The sequence below is a fragment of the Elaeis guineensis genome, chromosome 3, assembly GCF_000442705.2.
Source record: "Elaeis guineensis isolate ETL-2024a chromosome 3, EG11, whole genome shotgun sequence".
Classification (NCBI taxonomy): Eukaryota; Viridiplantae; Streptophyta; class Magnoliopsida; order Arecales; family Arecaceae; genus Elaeis; species Elaeis guineensis.
Window position 1 is genome coordinate 108492288 of NC_025995.2, and position 17268 is coordinate 108509555.

Here is a 17268-nt window from a genome sequence, read left to right on the forward strand (position 1 = left end):
CGATATCACCATATAATAGATGCCCTCTGTACTTTCGTTATTCTAAACAAAATAATAGTCATGGTCTGTTTTTCAGTACATAAAGTGTTAATCCTCTGCTATGTTGGTCTACTTGACTGAGGAAGTGACCTATTTCTCTTGACTTAGATTAACTGTAAATTACATCATCAGAAATAGTTAAATTTCATCATCAAAAAAAAAAAAAAGTAAGGAAAAAATTGAAATAAAGATTTTACAAATTTCTTCCTTGAGGCTGAAAATATAATTTAATATTCTTTGTTCTATAGTAATTTGAAATTGGATAGCAAATGAAATTGAACCGTCTACTAGTTTAGTTCGAAACAGTTTAATTACCACCATCATAGTGATTAATGAATGAAAACATTTTGATTTAGTGTTGCCTGGTTGTCTAGTATAACCATGTGTACATGTGCATTTGTGTACAACTGAGTGTAGTGCATGTAGGGATCACTTTTTTTCTTTGCAAACTTGTATGTCATTATATTGTGTCATTGTATGACCGTGCAATCTATGTGTGGTAGTATACCTATGCATATTCGCACATAATGTGCATAGTATTCTCGATGCATGACTATGTATACCTATATATAGTTGCAAAGTGCATTGGTACATATCTATGTATATGATTTCGTACCATGCATGATGCATGTGTCGACTACTTATATATGTGTAGAATTGTCCTATATTTCTGTGCATATATAAGTACATGATTGTATAATGTGTCATCATTTTTTTCATAATATTGATTTAATATTTAATTTTAAGAAGTATTGGTATATAACACGTTGTTCCATTGAAATATTATATTTATTACAGACTAGTTTTGATGGAAAGGTATAAAGAGGTCCTTACTGAATTGTTGCTTAAGGCAATTTAATGAAGAAAACAAAATCCAATGGAACCTAGCATGCAATTAGCTCGGGTTGTGATTAGGCTAAAGTATTCTTTTTTGAGTTACTTCACATCTAATGTAAATTATTTGCTCATAAAATAGGGCTCATTACTATTTATTTACATCTTTTGGTTATTTTGATTGGTTAATAGAGATTATGTTAAAATTTTGAATATCATGTTGGATCAGCTAGCTAAAGGCTCATGTTAGCATAAAATTAAAGAGAGACAAAGTTTTTTTTTTTTTGTTAGCGAAAGTGTAACGGAGATGGTGGCCCAGACGGAAGTGAAATGAAGAAAGACGCGCGGAGGAGGAAGAGGGCATGATGAGCATAACTCTTCTTATATTTCTTCCACGATGAAAATTTTCTTTAGATAGCCACTTTAAAATATTTTTATTAAATTTCTTTAACTACCAAAATATCATTATAAATATTATTTTATTTTTTGGTACAGTAAAATATTATTTTATTTTACATAGGTGAAATGAAATTGTGAAATTTAAAGGCTGAGACTACGTATTGAGTGAGGTAATACCCAAAATCATTACCTGCCAATTCGATTCTTTGCAAAGCTTAAACGAGAATCCGGTACGACTTCTAACATTAATTGATAATTAATTATACATAAATAATAGCATTCTTTGTTTAAATTTTTGCCATTAGTTATTAATATCATACACAGGAAATCACGGGAAACATCCAAGCCCACCGTAACGGCCTTTTTTAATTTTAAAACGTTGCTCAACTCAAAAATTCTCTCCGTTATTTAATCGGGGGCCTCCATTATTTGCATCGCGTGGAGGCAAAGCGGACTGAGGGCGCGGTTGCCTGTAAATAAACCCTTACCATAGCCAAGCCTTTCTTTCGTACGTGATGGCAAGCCAGGCGGGGACGAGCTGGTGCCGTTCTTCTTCGCGTGTCTGGGGCCCCGTGGTCGTCAACCTCGGAACCGCACGAGGACGAGAATGACGACCAGGGGGCACGGTGGCGCCGCTCGCCGGCGACTACAAGGCAAGAGAACCGCCCCGTTCCTTTCCTCTTGTTTCTTCTTTGAATTCTTGATATATAATTCTTTATTTCTTGCCGGGTTTTGGCGTTTCTTTAGGGTAACTTCCCCATTCTTATGGTTCTTGATTTCTAGGTTGATGGCTTGATTCCGGTGCTTTACGGTGATTTCTCTGATTCTTTTTTTCATCTGTAGTTTCCGGAGAAGGTTTTCTTGTTAGTGTTTGCTCGCTTCTTGATTTCTTTTCTGGTGTTTTTTTTTTCTTTAATAAATTTGTGTCCTAGCAGTGATCTTGGTGTCTAGTTTTGTGATCATTTAGATGTGAATCTCATCCTATCTGATTAATTAAAACTTGGGCGTTTTGATCATCTATTTTCGTTTTAGAATTGGTTTCGTACTAATTTCAGTAGATTCAGCTAAGATGGCCTCCGAATTGTTTCTTTACAGGCTATAGATTGATATGGATAACCCTTGGTATGATTTTGTAACTCAGCTTGTTGGGTTTGTTTTGTTTGAATTACTTCCATGTAGAATGGTGTTTGAATTCTTGCAGAGATCGAACCCTTCTAAAGCTGTCTTACTGGAAATAAACTGTTCTGCGGGAGTTTAAATTGGAAAAGTATGTAGTCTCTTTGAGATCTTATTTTGGTGATTGTGCTGGTTTTACTTTCTTGATCCATCTACTTTTATTTTCTTGTTGATCTCTCTTTCTCATTATTCATTAACATAGGAATGCTGGTTTTCCCTCGAGTTGCAATTGATGGTCTTGAAAGGTTGCTTTTTTTGATCTTGTGAGACGTTTAGGTTGTGATCATCTTTTCTTTCCTATTGATTGATGATTGTGATGGTTTTTTAATTTTTATCTTCATTATTCGGTTCATGCCAGAGTTCTCAGCAATTTTGCACACTGGTGAGTTTTTATTTGATAGTGTTTGTAAGCACTTAATATTTCATTGTCTACTTCGCTTTATTTTCTGATACTTCTTTGAAATGTTGGAGTTTGATTTGTTATTTCTGGTTGATAATAGTGATTGAAGTAAAGATTTGTGATTCACATAAAAATTACTTCTTGTGATCATTATCGTCTCGTATGCTGCATAATGATTCCTCCACAGGCCTCACCAGTTTGCATGTGAATGCAACTGTTCATTTCAATTTCTATTGCCCGCTGTTTTTGGTTGATATACATGTGCATTATTTTAAAAAAGAATTATTTGGCATTTCTAATTGGTGTCTAAGGCAAAGATCTAACTTGGTTTTCTTTTTCCTTAAAAAAAAAAAAACTTTGTTTTCTAGCCCTTGTGGTTTAACTTATTTTAAAAAACTTTTTCTAAGGCAAAATCTAGCATTTGTAGCCCTCGCTGTTTAACTTTGTTTACTTTTTCCTCACAGAAAAAAAAAAAAAAAAACTTTGTTTAATTGCCCTTCTAGATGAGTGATGGTATCTTATTGGGATCTTTGCTTCATTATATCCTGCTTATTTTTCTCCTGGAAGCCCATATGATCTGTGCTTAAATAAATACGATCAGATTTAAAAAACTATCTGAGAATTTTGATGCTTTGTTGCTATGAGAATCTCTTGCCACCTTGACCTTGAATGGTTACATATTAATTTTGATGAAACTGAAGAATGTGGCACTGCTGTTTATTTCCTCCATCAGTTCTTGATCTTGCAGAATCTTTTTTTTTTCTTTTTTTTTGTAGGAAATGTGGTAAGCTGTCTTCCAATATTAATGTTGCTTAGTAATTTAGACTATGCAACCGATTTATTTGATTGAAATATCAATATTAATATATTGGTTGGTGATAAGGTTTTATTGTTGCATTCTCATAACCTATTATGTGTCTATCTGCTTCATCTTATGTTGAAATTCTATGTACTACTTAATAGGCATGTTTTATACAAGCTGCTTTTAAATACAGAAAATTAGATATAATAGAAATGTTTTTAAAAAAGAAAAGCATAATATATATTATTTAAAAATGTAAATTATAAGCCGTAATATGAAAGATGCCATGCAGACATGCATTGCTTCCCCCGCCCATTTGCTATGCTTGGTGATTGGAGAGAACGACTGACAAAACAAATGCCTAAAAGAGAAATTTATAGTAATTGGAGAGAACAACTGACAAAAACAAATGCCTAAAAGAGAAATTTAAAATTACTATACTACGTCTTTGTGTTTCTCTTTTTCTTTCCTTTTGGGATCAAAGCCAAACTCCCTTATCAGTAATGTTCTCTCATTCCTTTCTGTCAACTGCATATAGTTTAGTCTCCTCCTGTTCTTTATTTTTCTTTCCAGAACTTCCCTCTGTACTTAGATCCCACCACAGCATCCATTTTTGACCTGTTATCCTCTCTCTTGAATCCTTCTCTCTTTGCATCCTAGCCTTGTATCCATTTCAAAATCATTAAGGCTTCTCTGTGCTCAATATTGCAGGTATATTCTTGTGAAATTAACAACACCATCTGAGCTGGTTCTCTGCGAACCTTAGATTGGGTAGTCTTGCATTGGGTCTGTATGTTGGTTTTGAATAAAAATAATGTTTTATGAACCTAATTCAATGTTATTTGCAAGAATGAGAATCCAATCTTGAATATATAAATCAAAGGGGATGGGGAAAGTCATATAGCGAGAAGATTAAAGGGATTGCAACTAAGACACTTTTTAGAAGAGAAGGGGGATTAGGATTTGCAGGTTAAGTTAGCTGAGATGGGATAATCTATCTACCATCTCCTGGACCTATCAGAATCAAGATCTCTGTCCCCAACTTCTATCATCTTACACTATGTTTTCTAGATGTCATTTCTCTCTCTCTTCTCCATTTATTATCGGTTTTTGTTTTCTTTCAATAATTGTTTGTTTTATTTGTCTATTTTTTTATGCCTTTCGTGTTGCTGATTTGTATTTGGTTGAGCCTTCCTTTGTGCTTCTAGTTTTGTTTTTTTTGTTTTGCTGTTTTTTTTTTTGAGCATCCTGTTTTGTAATTTCTTCTTCTTCTTATGTTTCTAGGTTTCGATGCTAATTTGTATATTCATTTTCTCAAATTTGATTTCCTTTTCTACATTTAAATTTATTTATTATTTTACAATTTCTTTATCTGCTTGTAAATTTGTATATTAAACCATTTCAGTTTATTTTGTTCTGTTTTGATAGCTATTTTATAATCTAGTTTTACATATCCAGCTTTTTATATTTGTTTGGAATTTTTCTATTTGTTTTAAATTTAATTCATTTTCCTTTGTATTCCATAATTTTTTTGTTTATTTTCCATATATATATATATATATATATATATATATATATATATATATATATAAATTTGTGCAAGCTCAGTCGTGTTTCTTGAAAGTTTATACTCGTCTCTTATCAAAAAAAAATTATACTCTTCTATCATTTATTTTAATTTTTTTTACTGTTAATTACATCCATTTTCTAACTATTCTTTAAATATCCATTTTGTATATATATTTGCAATACTTGTTTTTGAATCTTTTCCAAATTCAGTTTTATATTTTCTTTGTTGTTCTACTAAAATTTTACCTCTCTCCTTATTATCTCAACCTTCATTTATCCATTTGTTTATTCATCCATTTATTTATGATGCAGTATTTGATTTTTTTTTTTTTTGGTTGTCTGCTTTACGTCCTCTTTTTATATATTTAGTTTTGCATATCCGTTTGGAATTCCAGCTTATTTAATTTTTGTAGATTTTTTTTGTATTTTCTTTGATAATTCTATTTGTTTTTGTTATTCATTCATTTTCCACTTCAATACACTTCTAAATTCGGCTTCATATTATTTTTAATTTATTTTCTTTATATAATTTATCTCGTCATCTATTTTTATTTTTTATTTATTCTGTTTCCTGTTTCTGTTTGAAGATTCAATTTATAATTTTTCTATTCTTGTGCCTCCTTATTTTCCATTTATTTCCATCTTTATATTCAATTTTCCATTTCTAATCTTGTACGGTTTTCATATGTTCTGTTTTATATTTCATGCTCTTTTAGTTTGTTTATTATTTTTAGTTATCAAGTCATCTGCAAATTCACTATTTCAACTTTGTTTTTTTTTTCTTTTATCTTTGGATTGCTAATTCTTGGTTTTATGTAATCTTCTAAAACTTGTTTGTTTTTTCATTGCAAATTTACTTTTTTATTTTCTTTTTATAGTTTATTAAATTTTGATTAATTCCACTTTATGTTATTGTCTTTACATATTCAGTTTTTTATTTTTTATTTTTTTGAGTTTTAGCTCACCTTATGTTTTGTCTTCTATTTTCTATTTCCCTTTTTCTTACATCTTGTATGTATTTGATTTGTATACCTTGTTCTTTATTTATTTTGAGTTTTAGCTTACCTTATGTTCTGTTTTGTGTTCTTTTTCTATTTCCATTTTTGTACATCTTGTATGTATTTGATTGTAGACCTTGTTCTTTATTTATTTTGAGTTTTAGCTTACTTATGTTCTGTTTTGTGTTCTTTTTCTATTTCCATGTTTGTACATCTTGTATGTATTTGATTGTAACCTTGTTCTGTATTTCAATTTGTACTATTTTGTACTATTTTCTTTATATTTAAGAACATATAGTATTTTAGGCAGCATATATTTCCCTGAGGAGTTTTGTATGTTTTAACTTGCAAGTTGAATATTGCATACTTGAATTATATTTTTGCATTAGGAGATTTGTACATATATTTCTAAAACGAATTTAGCTTCAAATTTTTGATAAAATATCTTATTTGTTAATAGTGAAATATAACAGGATAAATGATATGTTATACCAACTATTGTCTCTTTTCTTGTGATGCGGCTTTTATGTGCTCGTTTACTACTAAAAATGAAAAATAACCAATAAATTGCGGATGGTGGTAGTATTCAGCCATTGTTGTACTAATTTGCTGCTTATTAAGCTTTTAAATTTATATATATTTGATTTTGATTCATCACTTGCTCTATGGTGCTGGATTGTATCTTCTGAGATGATAGATAGAACTGAGGTCCACAATTGGAAGTTGCTTGGTGCTTTACAAAATCAATCTGTATGTCACTTGGTGTGTGATCTCTTCCCATATGGACTTATAAGATGGAGAGAGGGTACAGAGCTGAAACCTTGTAAACATCATTTGGATTTTCTCATTGTACAAGTTTCTTTAATATATAAATTGCATGTGCGTGTTGGTAGATTATCTTTTATAGGAATTCTCTGTTTTTATGAAGAGGAAGCTTTCACCTGTCAAATATTTTACAGGCTTATGCCATGAATCTTTTTATTTCTAATTGTAGGGAGACCAGAGAAACTATTTTGGAAATGATTTGTGGTCTCATAATCAAGCTTGTGCAGTGCACAAAATTTTATATAGTGCTTTTTATGGTTGTTGATCTAAGTTTGCTTTTATGACTCTGTTTTCTTCTCTCTTTTCACTTCGAGAACAGTTTCATAATCTATCGACCACCTCCCTGATCAGTCAGAAGCAAGATCTCTCTCCTCCCCACTCCCATTGTGTTACTAAATCTTATCCCTCTCTCTCTCTATCTCTCTCACACGTGCACAGACACACGCACGCACGTGCACAGACACACACACAACGCATTTATTGTCAATTTCTATTTCCTTTCTATAATTATTTGTCTATTTTGGCTTATGCTTTTGTGTCACCGACTTCTATTTGTGTTTTGTTTAGCCTTCCTCTGTGCTTCTACTTTCGTTCCCCACCCCAAACATCCTGTTTTGTAATTTCTTCTTATTATTATATTGCTAGGTTTCAATGCTCCTTGGGATGTTCACTTTCACAAATTAAATTTGTTATGCGTTTAATTTTAATTTTATTATGATTTCTTATTCTTTTTCTAAATTTGTACATTAAACAACTTTTCATATCATTTTTTCTTCTGTTTCTGATAGCTATTTTGTAATCTAGTTTTATGTATCCTGCTTTTTATGTTTGTTTTCTCTGTTGAGCAGTTACTGATGCTTTGAGCTTGTGTTTCCTTGATTTGTTCGTGTATCTTGGGTTTTAATTCGCCCCTAATATAATGGTTCACCATTTATGTTAACCTTTAAATAAGAAATTTGGCATGGAGTTTTTGTGAATATGTTTATGGTCTTCAGGTATTATAGATTATGATGGTATTGATCTTTTGCTTTATTGGCAGTCAGGAAAGTTGCATTATATCTGATTCAAGATAGATATTATACATTTTCAAACAACCTGGCTGATGGTGATTTAGATGATGCCATGATATTGTTGGTCAGCTGTTGATGCTGTCCTTATTCTTTTAGATGATTTTTTTTGCAGTTGATGTTGGTGGATGTTGTTGTTAAAGTTTTTGAACTGTCCAGGTCCCATTTGCATTGTGGTGATATTTGATCTCCCCACCCTTTGCATCTTTAAAATTTTGCCATGATCTGTTTTTGTCCCCTTAAAAATCTGTAGGAATCTTGTTATACTTAACATGTTAGTCTGTAAGCGCTCACTCTTTGCCTCCTAAAATTTGGGATTATCAGTTACTATGTAAGATTAAATGAATTAATGTATTTCAAAGTCTTATGGTTGCATTTGTTTCTCTTTTTTCTTTTCTTAACAACTTGGCAGAACCTATTTTTAAATTATGGGAAGCCCAATCATCTATGCTGTACTTGCTTCACAGCTAAGCAATTTCTGAAAAAAAGCACCAGCCAACTACACCGTCTTGTATTGCAGATCCGATTTTTAATAGTTTAGTGGCATTATCTGTATCCAGAAAGGAATTTATAGTCTTTTCTGGTCTGACGAAGATATCTTAATTATAATGGAAACTCTTCTGTTTCGGCTCCACTTATTTCATTATTTTCTTTATACTGGGGCCAGTGTACATCCTTTTTCTTGATATCATTGAACTAATATCTTATTCTAGGTAAATATGGTTTTATTTTCCAAGGGGCACTCTCTTACTCTTGTTAAAAGGAAAAACACTTTTGATTGGCTGATGTCATTTGTAGTTTACCTTTTCCTGAGAGGCTCTCTCTTTCAAAAGAGAGAAAAAGAAAAATTCTTGCATTATTTGCTACAGATCCTGGATTTCATCTTTACCATTACTCTCCATCTTCACAATCACATTTATAGCAGGTGCAAAGGTCTATTTGAAGTAATGACCTGGGAGGTTTTTTTGGCTGGTTTCTGACATCTGATTATTCTTGGTCACAATGTGTGCTTTCACATGCAAATGTTACTTCTCTTCGAGAGGTTATTATGCCTATACAAATGAACCAAATTGTATTGAAGTAAACTTTTAGTACTATATCTAGTTGCTCCCTCTGAACCTCTGCCAGTAAGAAGGTTTCAATTTACAGCTTTGTCTTCGGTAAATAGTTCATTTTGTTGGACTTGAATCTCTATTTCATGTTACCCTTAAAGTTGTGGTTCTAGAAACTTTTTCGTCACCAAAGACCTAATTTGGTGAACTAGTCCATGTAATTTTGTAGTATGTCTAGCTTTTATGATGCAAGTCTGATGATGTTAATCAAATTTGTTTCTAGAACACGACTGTTTCTGAATTTTAGGTTACTGATGACTTCGTTGCGTTGCCTTTCATATTCTCCCAAATATTAGTATGTTTGCTTGCAGGTTGCTGTAAAGTTCAACCTTGAAGTAGGGTTCCTTCTTTATAATGTTAGTTGGTGATCGGAGTCTTACCATTTTGGACTCTATTTACTTGCAGCTGGTTACTTTCTTATAATTGTGATTCATATAAATTCTGATAGGTTGAAGCAGTTAACATCTTGCTACAGGATAGAGGTAATTGAAATTATTAAATCTTGTAAGAATCATCTAATTGATTTCATTGAAATGTAAACGACATTAATTTTTGTCTTATAAGAGGCTGTAAGATGACTAAAGAGAACTAAAGGTACAACCTTTGAAAGTATTTATATGCTTAATTCTGTTGAAGCAATTACATGCGAAACTTGTTTGGTCATTTCCTATTGGGTTTTCTGGGATGAACACACACAAATTGATTTTCTTGTCCTGTGAGAATTAACCTTTCTTTTCTTTGGTTTTCACTTGTAGTCACATGGCATTTGAATTTTTTTGCAGGGATTTCTACAATGGATAGAGGTTATTTAAGCCATGAGCTAATTCGCAGTACAACTGGCTCCCATGTTTTTTGATCTTTCCTTCTAGGATATCCTTGTGCAGATATTCTTTTGATTATCTGAGTCCTTTTCATGATCATCTTGATCTGTCTTTCTTGTTTTCATCATCATAGAAATGCCTTTGTTCTTCTCTGTAGAGTTGCAACTAACTGTTATTAAAAGGGAGTTTCTTATTTCAGATCTTCAGATGCTGAATTTTTATTGTCCTTGTTAGTAACTGATCTGGTAGAGCAATCTTTTTGCAGGGTCTGCGGGTCTCTTTTAGCAGGCTGTTTCCTTATTGATGTGTTCACACTTATTAATTTTTGGTCATCTTTTTTGCCATGTAATGGCTGATCTATTGGAGCAAAATTTGGCAGAGCTTCTTTTGATTATTCTGGTTCAAGTTCAGGTGGAATCTATAGATATTGTGTTAGAGAGGTGTTATCTTGCTTTCTTAGGGGGGGAGTGGTTCAAATTCAATGCTCATCATCTAATAGTTTGACGCAATGTGATGTGTGGTTGTGTTTGATATGCATAAGCATGAGAGCCGAGTCACAGATTTCACTTTCACGCATCTCAACATATGGTCCAAGGGTCCATGCTGCATCAGAACATCAGATGGTCCAGTGAGGGTGTTGAGCCCTGTTTTTCCTCGTAGCAGGCCTATTATCACATGGTATCATCTGTACTATGCTATATATATATATATATATATATATATATATATATATAAACAACCCGACAAATGGCAATTTTAAAGATCTGACATTTTAGTTGGCGTCTGCACTTTATTTTGCCATGTGCTATTGAAACCTAATTGCAGGGATTTCATCGTCCTAGGAGAGTTCTCCAAGATTTTATTCTATGGTCTGTTGTAGATATTCTTTTCAGTATCATAGTCATTTTTACTATCATCTTGATCCAACTTTCATTCAATACTTCACATCAGAAAAAGGAAGACTTTTCATTCAATACTTTATTTTTTCCAACTCTGCAAAGTCGCAGCAGACATTGTTGAGAGGAGATTTCCTATTTGTTGTTTTCACACTTGAATTTTGATCTTCTCTTTTATGGTAGCTGAGCTATTGGAGCAATTTCTTGGCTGTGCTGCTTTTGCCCAGTCAACATGGATGTGGGGTTTGTATGTGTATTTTGCAGTCTTTAGAGATTGAGGAGGATGGTCTGTCTTTTTCTTTGTGGGCAGTTTTTATTTTCATTAATGATATTCTTTTTGGAGGCATGATTAATGGCAGTTTTCATGATCTCGTGATCAAATTTGTCTCCAAGCAGAGATTATGGAGTATGATGGTATCTCTTTCGCATGCCTTGCATAACCATTCTCTTGTAATTTTATTTTTATAGCTAGGTTTGGATATCTATCTTCAGTCCGTGTGATGAGATATGGTTGAAGTTGTGGAGAAGTTTCCTTTTTTATGATTTAAAAAGTTAAGCTCTTGAGATATGATTGAACTGTTTTGGCAGAATTCCTCTCAACTTGCGAGAGTTACTTTCCATTTTCTATTTCTTGGGGCATATTTGGTTGTTGATGAAAACGAAGTTTTGCAATGTGTAAGTTCTTGCAGAGAGCTTTTACTATTGTTATATATACAGAATTCTAATCTAGTTATTGTTGTTGACTATGTGCTTTCATGGGTCTTCCCTAGCTGAGCCAATCTTTTTCTTTTTGGCTCCTTTTAATCTGCTCATTTTACTACAGTAACTTCTAGTATACTTGTTCATTTGTGTTGCTATTTCCAATTTTTCAAGTAGTGCTAATGGCCTTTCTCCACTGTTATTCATCTATCATCATGGTCTAGCAAGTTAATTTGACAACAACTTGTGTAACAGCATTTTTCCCCCTTTTTCTGAGTTAACTGCAGGTGGGAGCTTACCAAGGTTTGTTTTTTAATTTATTATAATTCTTGATGGTTCAGTCTTTGAAGTTTGTGGTTCTTGGAGCTCTTTGGTTGGGAAAGATGTATCCTTGGTAAATGAGTCCATGTAGTTTTCTTGTAGGAAACTCCAAGATGGCTAGAAAGCAATGACCTTATGAGAATCTATATGGTTTGTTCATTGATGCAATTACATGCGGAACTTGTTTTGATCATTTCCTATTGGGTTTTGTGTGATGTATTTGAGATTAACAGACATTTGATTTTTCTTTTCCTATAAGAGGTTTTTTTTTTGCCCCACTTGTGATCACATGGCATCTTAACTTGGACTTGTTGAAGCACCAAGCTTTATTTATTAACTTGGTTTCATCCTACAGGGCATCTGAATTTTCTTGCAGGAATTTTTAGAATGGACAGAGGGAATTGAAGCTATGAGCTACCTTCCATGACAACTTGCTCTGATGGCTTTGATTTATTTCCCTACGGTATCGTATTGCTGGTATTCTTTTGGTCATCTAAATCCTTTTGCTATAATCTTTTCATGTCTTCCATGTTTTACCAAAATGAGTTAGTTTTACAAAAACGTATGTTCGGTTACTTTCCACGAAATCTGTTTTGTCAAAACCGGCAATTATAGAACCTGAAAAATAAATTTTATGAAAAATTGATCTCCACCTTTTTTTTTTCCTTTTTAGAACCTAGTTTAGGAGATCAATTCTGTGACTATCTATTTTAGAAAAGCGGGGAAAGCAAGCAAACGTCGAGGGATGTGATAAATCAATCATGAAAATTTACCAATGACCGTCTTGCATTTTTGTTGAATTTATATCATTATCTCTTGGAGAAGTTTTACTTTCTGTGCTTGTTACCACGCTTGTTTGAATTGATGATTGGATTTCAGCACTTGGATAAAGGTCTTGCATCTTGTAACATTTCGGTACGCTGTTGTTGAAGTGTGACAGGCAACTATATGGAAAATTTTTATTATCAAGCTATATGGTATGTTATTCATTCTTTTTTTTTTTTTTCCTTAGTGTTCTTGGTTTCTTCCTAAAGGATGAGTTCTTATTGTGCATGCTTAACAAAAATTTAGGATAAATTATAGCGTGGCATAATTTATTTGACAAGATGATTATTATATGTCATCTAATTGTGAGAAGGTACACTCTTAAGTTGTTGAATTATTGGATCTTTTTCATAAAATTGGAGTGTATAGTCTAATGTTAGTTTCCTATCTCGCATGCCTGAATTATTTCCTGATAACAGAAGCGCTGCTCTGCAAATATGAGTGCCCCATCAGCTGTAGTCAAGACCTGACATGGAGCTTTTACGAATAAGAAAGTGTATAGTGTATTTCCTGACGCTCATCGATGCTTGAGAAAATATTAATCACTGGTGATTCGATGCGTTCATCAACTCATATGAGTTGCATCTGCCTCGATCAGTATTAATTAGTTGGGCCGGGCACGAACAGGTCCCAATCTGAGTATTGCTTGCTTTTAAAATTGAATCCTAGGCCACTCTGTCTAAAGCTGGCCATGAGCACTAGGTCCAAGTCTGACCTGATTGCAGTTAGTTTCTGGGCGGGGCTCTGATGAGGTTAAATTGTGTTCCAAGAAAAGAAAGATCAAACCCAGGCCTGATCGAGAAGATTCTGTCATCTCGGGTTTGGACTTTTTTGGGCTTAAAGGCCTTGAACTTTAGATAGAAGAGCAATTCTTTGTGCGGCAGCAAAAATAGCATGGAGCGCATTGCGGTCACAAAGTCCACATAGTATAGAGAAAATGTCTCTTTTAGCCATCGATTCAGCGTCTGACGTTGTAATTAATAATGAGAGTTGTACCATTTTTCAATGCTGCAGAAATTTAACACATTTGAGTTTAATTTTGAAAATTTAAAATTGATTAAAATATTTTTTCTTTCTAAAACATTATCAGGTGCTTTATTTTGCTCATACTTGATCATTTTAAATGATGTTTTTTCTTTTGTCTTTCTTATTTTATTTTATTTCTATTTGAGCATCTAGCATCTATAATTTTTTTGCAAGGAGTCGTGCATTCGAGGTTATACTAATATTTTACTTGTTCCAACTGTTTTAAGGCAATATATCGTATGTGTAAGTTTTTTTTTTATAATTTTTTTTGTAAATTTTTTATTATAGCAATTTTTTTGATAGTTAAATAGAGTTAATGCGTTAGCAGGTTGAAATTGAGTTTTTTTTTTTGTTAGTGCAACAGAAAATAATAATATTATTATGAGAAGTCATAAAAAATAAATAGGATGTTATAATAATTATCGAAAAGTCATATAAGTCATCAAAAAATAATTTAAAAGCCTTCGTTTTGCATAATATGACATTTGGATCAAGAAATATGAGCTCGTATCTCTTGATATGACATTATATAGTCTTGTATAATTTTCTATTCTGTCAAATGAGTGTTTTAGAGGCATAAAACACTTCATACGAATTTGAATAAAAATAAATAATTTTTTATTATTTAATAAAATTGTATGAAAAATAGATATGATTTTTTTTTAATGGTATTGCTGAAATGGAGTTTTTTTTTTGTTAGTGTAATAGGAAGTAATGATACTATCATGGGAAGCCATAAAAAGCAAATAGAATATCATAAGAACAATTGGAAAGTTATATAAGCTATCAAAAAATAATTTAGTAGTCATTTTTTTTATATCCTATGATATTCGGATTAAGAAATATGATCTTCTATCTCTTAGTATGATATCATATAGCCTTATATAGCTTTCTATGTTGTCAAATAAGTTTTTTAAAGGCATAAATTATTTTATTCGAATTTGTATGAATATAAATGATTTTTCATTACTTAATAAAATTGCATGAATAATAGTTATTGTGTCTTTTTTTTAACGATATTTTTATTTTTTTATTAATGCAACAGGAAGTAATAATATTATCACAGAAAGTCATAAAAAGTAAATAAAATGTCATAATAATTATGGAGAAGTCATATAAACCATCAAGAAGTAATATAGAAGTCTTCTTTTTACATCCTATGATATTCGAATAAAGAAATATAACTTTTTATCTCTTGGTACGGCATCATATAGCTTTGTATGAATTTTTATTTTGTCAAATTGGTGTTTTAGAAATATAAATTATTTCATATGAACTTGTATGGATTTAAATGATTTTTCATTATTAAATAAAATTGAATGAATAATAGATATGATTTTTTCTTAATGGTTTTATTGAAATTGAGTTTTTTTTTTAGTGTAACAGAAAGCAATAATATTGTCACAGAAAGTCATAAAAAATAAATAGGATGTCATAATAACTATCGAGAAGTCATACAAGTTATCAAGAAGTAATATAGAAGTCTTTTTATATTTTATGATATCTAGATCAAGAAATGACCTCTTATATCTTGGTATGATATTATATAATCATGTATAACTTCTTGTTTTATCAATGAGTATTTTAGAGGTATATATCACTTTATATGAATTTGTATGAATATAAATGACTTCTCATTATTTAATAAAATTATATAAATGATAGTTATGGTTTTTTTTTTTTCAATGGTATGTTGTAATGGAGTTTTTTTTTTAATATAACAGGAAGCAATAATATTATCATGGAAAGTCATAAAAAGTAAACAAGATGTTATAATAATTATTGAAAAGTCATATAAGTTATTAAGAAGTAATATAGAAATTTTTTTTTGCATCTTATGACATTTGAATCAAGAAATATGATTTCCTATCTTTTGGTATGACATCATATAGTCTTGTATGATTTTTTATTTTTTTTAAATAAATATTTTAAAGACATAAATCACTTCATATGAGCTTGTATGGAAATAAATGACTTTTTATTATTATTTTATAAAACCACATGACTAATAGACATGATTTTTTAACGGTATTGCTGAATTGGAGTTTTTTCTTTTAATGTAACAGAAAGCAATAATATTGTCACAGAAAATTATAAAAAAAAAATAAGATGTTATAATAATTATTGAAAAGTCACATAAGTCATCAGAAATAATATAGAAGTCTTTTTTTTTTACATCCTATAACATTCGGATCAAGAAATAGGATATTCTATCTCTTGATATGACATTATATAGTGTTGTGTGGCTTTTTATTTTGTCAAATAAATATTTTAGAGGTATAAATCATTTCATATGAACTTATATGAATATAAAAGACTCTCCATCTTTGAATGATAGGATATATTATTAGATGGTATCACTGAACTGAAGTTTTTATTTATTAGTGCAATATGAATTAATATTGCTATCATAGAATATTATGATCCATCTGTTGAAGAAAATAGTAAAAGATCAGCTAAAAGATATGGGATAACTCTCAATAAAGTGTAGTAGAATAAATAAATGAAACTGCTCAATCCTCTTTTGATTGTTGGATGAGTTTGATGCTTACATGTACAGTCAATTAATACTTGAGAGAGCAAATAATTAATATGTATATGATAAATTTTTATCAATTTTTATCATAATTTTATCATTTTGAGCAATATTTCATGATGTCCAATTGTGATTTTATCACAGCCTGTGATACAATATGATGTTTTGTGTTTAATTTGCTATCAATTTTTGTGATAGTATTTTGTATTTGTTTTATGAGTTATTTATATAGCACATTAATAAAAGTAATTTAATATTATAAATATCTATTTCAATATAATGTTAAAATGAAATAAATCTATATGAAAAAAAAATGACTATGACTTCTAGAAAAAAATATAACATCTTATATTGACCGTATTACATTCGAAAAGTCAAGCAATACAGAAAACATATGTTATCAAAATAAGTCTTTGTTGAAATTAATTTATTAAATTATTATAACATCCTGTTATATATTATAATATCTTGTTTCATATTATAAATCTATAAGAAAAAAATGTATGATATCTTGTAGTAATATAGGACTTCTAGAGAAAATTATGATATTCTTTATATGCTGTATTACATCTGAAAAGTCAAAAAATATAAAAAAAATATAGTATTAAAATAAATATTTTTTGAAATAAATCTATTAAATTATTATGGCATCTTACAAAAATTAATAATCTCATATAATTAAAATATTATATATATATATATATATTGATATTCTGTATTCACTCTCACATATTGTGCAAGAAAAAAATATTAAATTATCACATTCCACAGCAATATATTAAGCTAGATCAATTATATCCAAAAGAATAATTATATGTCATGAAAAATTGTTTGTTACAACATAACAATCAAATAAAAATCAAAAAAATATTTTATCAATTATAAAGATTTTGTTTTCCTCAAATACTTTTAATATTTTCAAG

The 17268-nt window shown here is 30.7% G+C and overlaps 1 long non-coding RNA gene across 1 annotated transcript; it reads left to right on the plus strand.

The window, feature by feature from the left end:
• Positions 1-1700: 1700 nt before the first annotated feature.
• Positions 1701-5094, plus strand: LOC105041049 (uncharacterized). Its single transcript, XR_012139927.1, has 4 exons — positions 1701-1925; positions 2368-2394; positions 2474-2539; positions 2651-5094. It is a non-coding gene; the product is annotated as an uncharacterized lncRNA (long non-coding RNA).
• The last annotated feature ends 12174 nt before the right edge of the window (positions 5095-17268 follow it).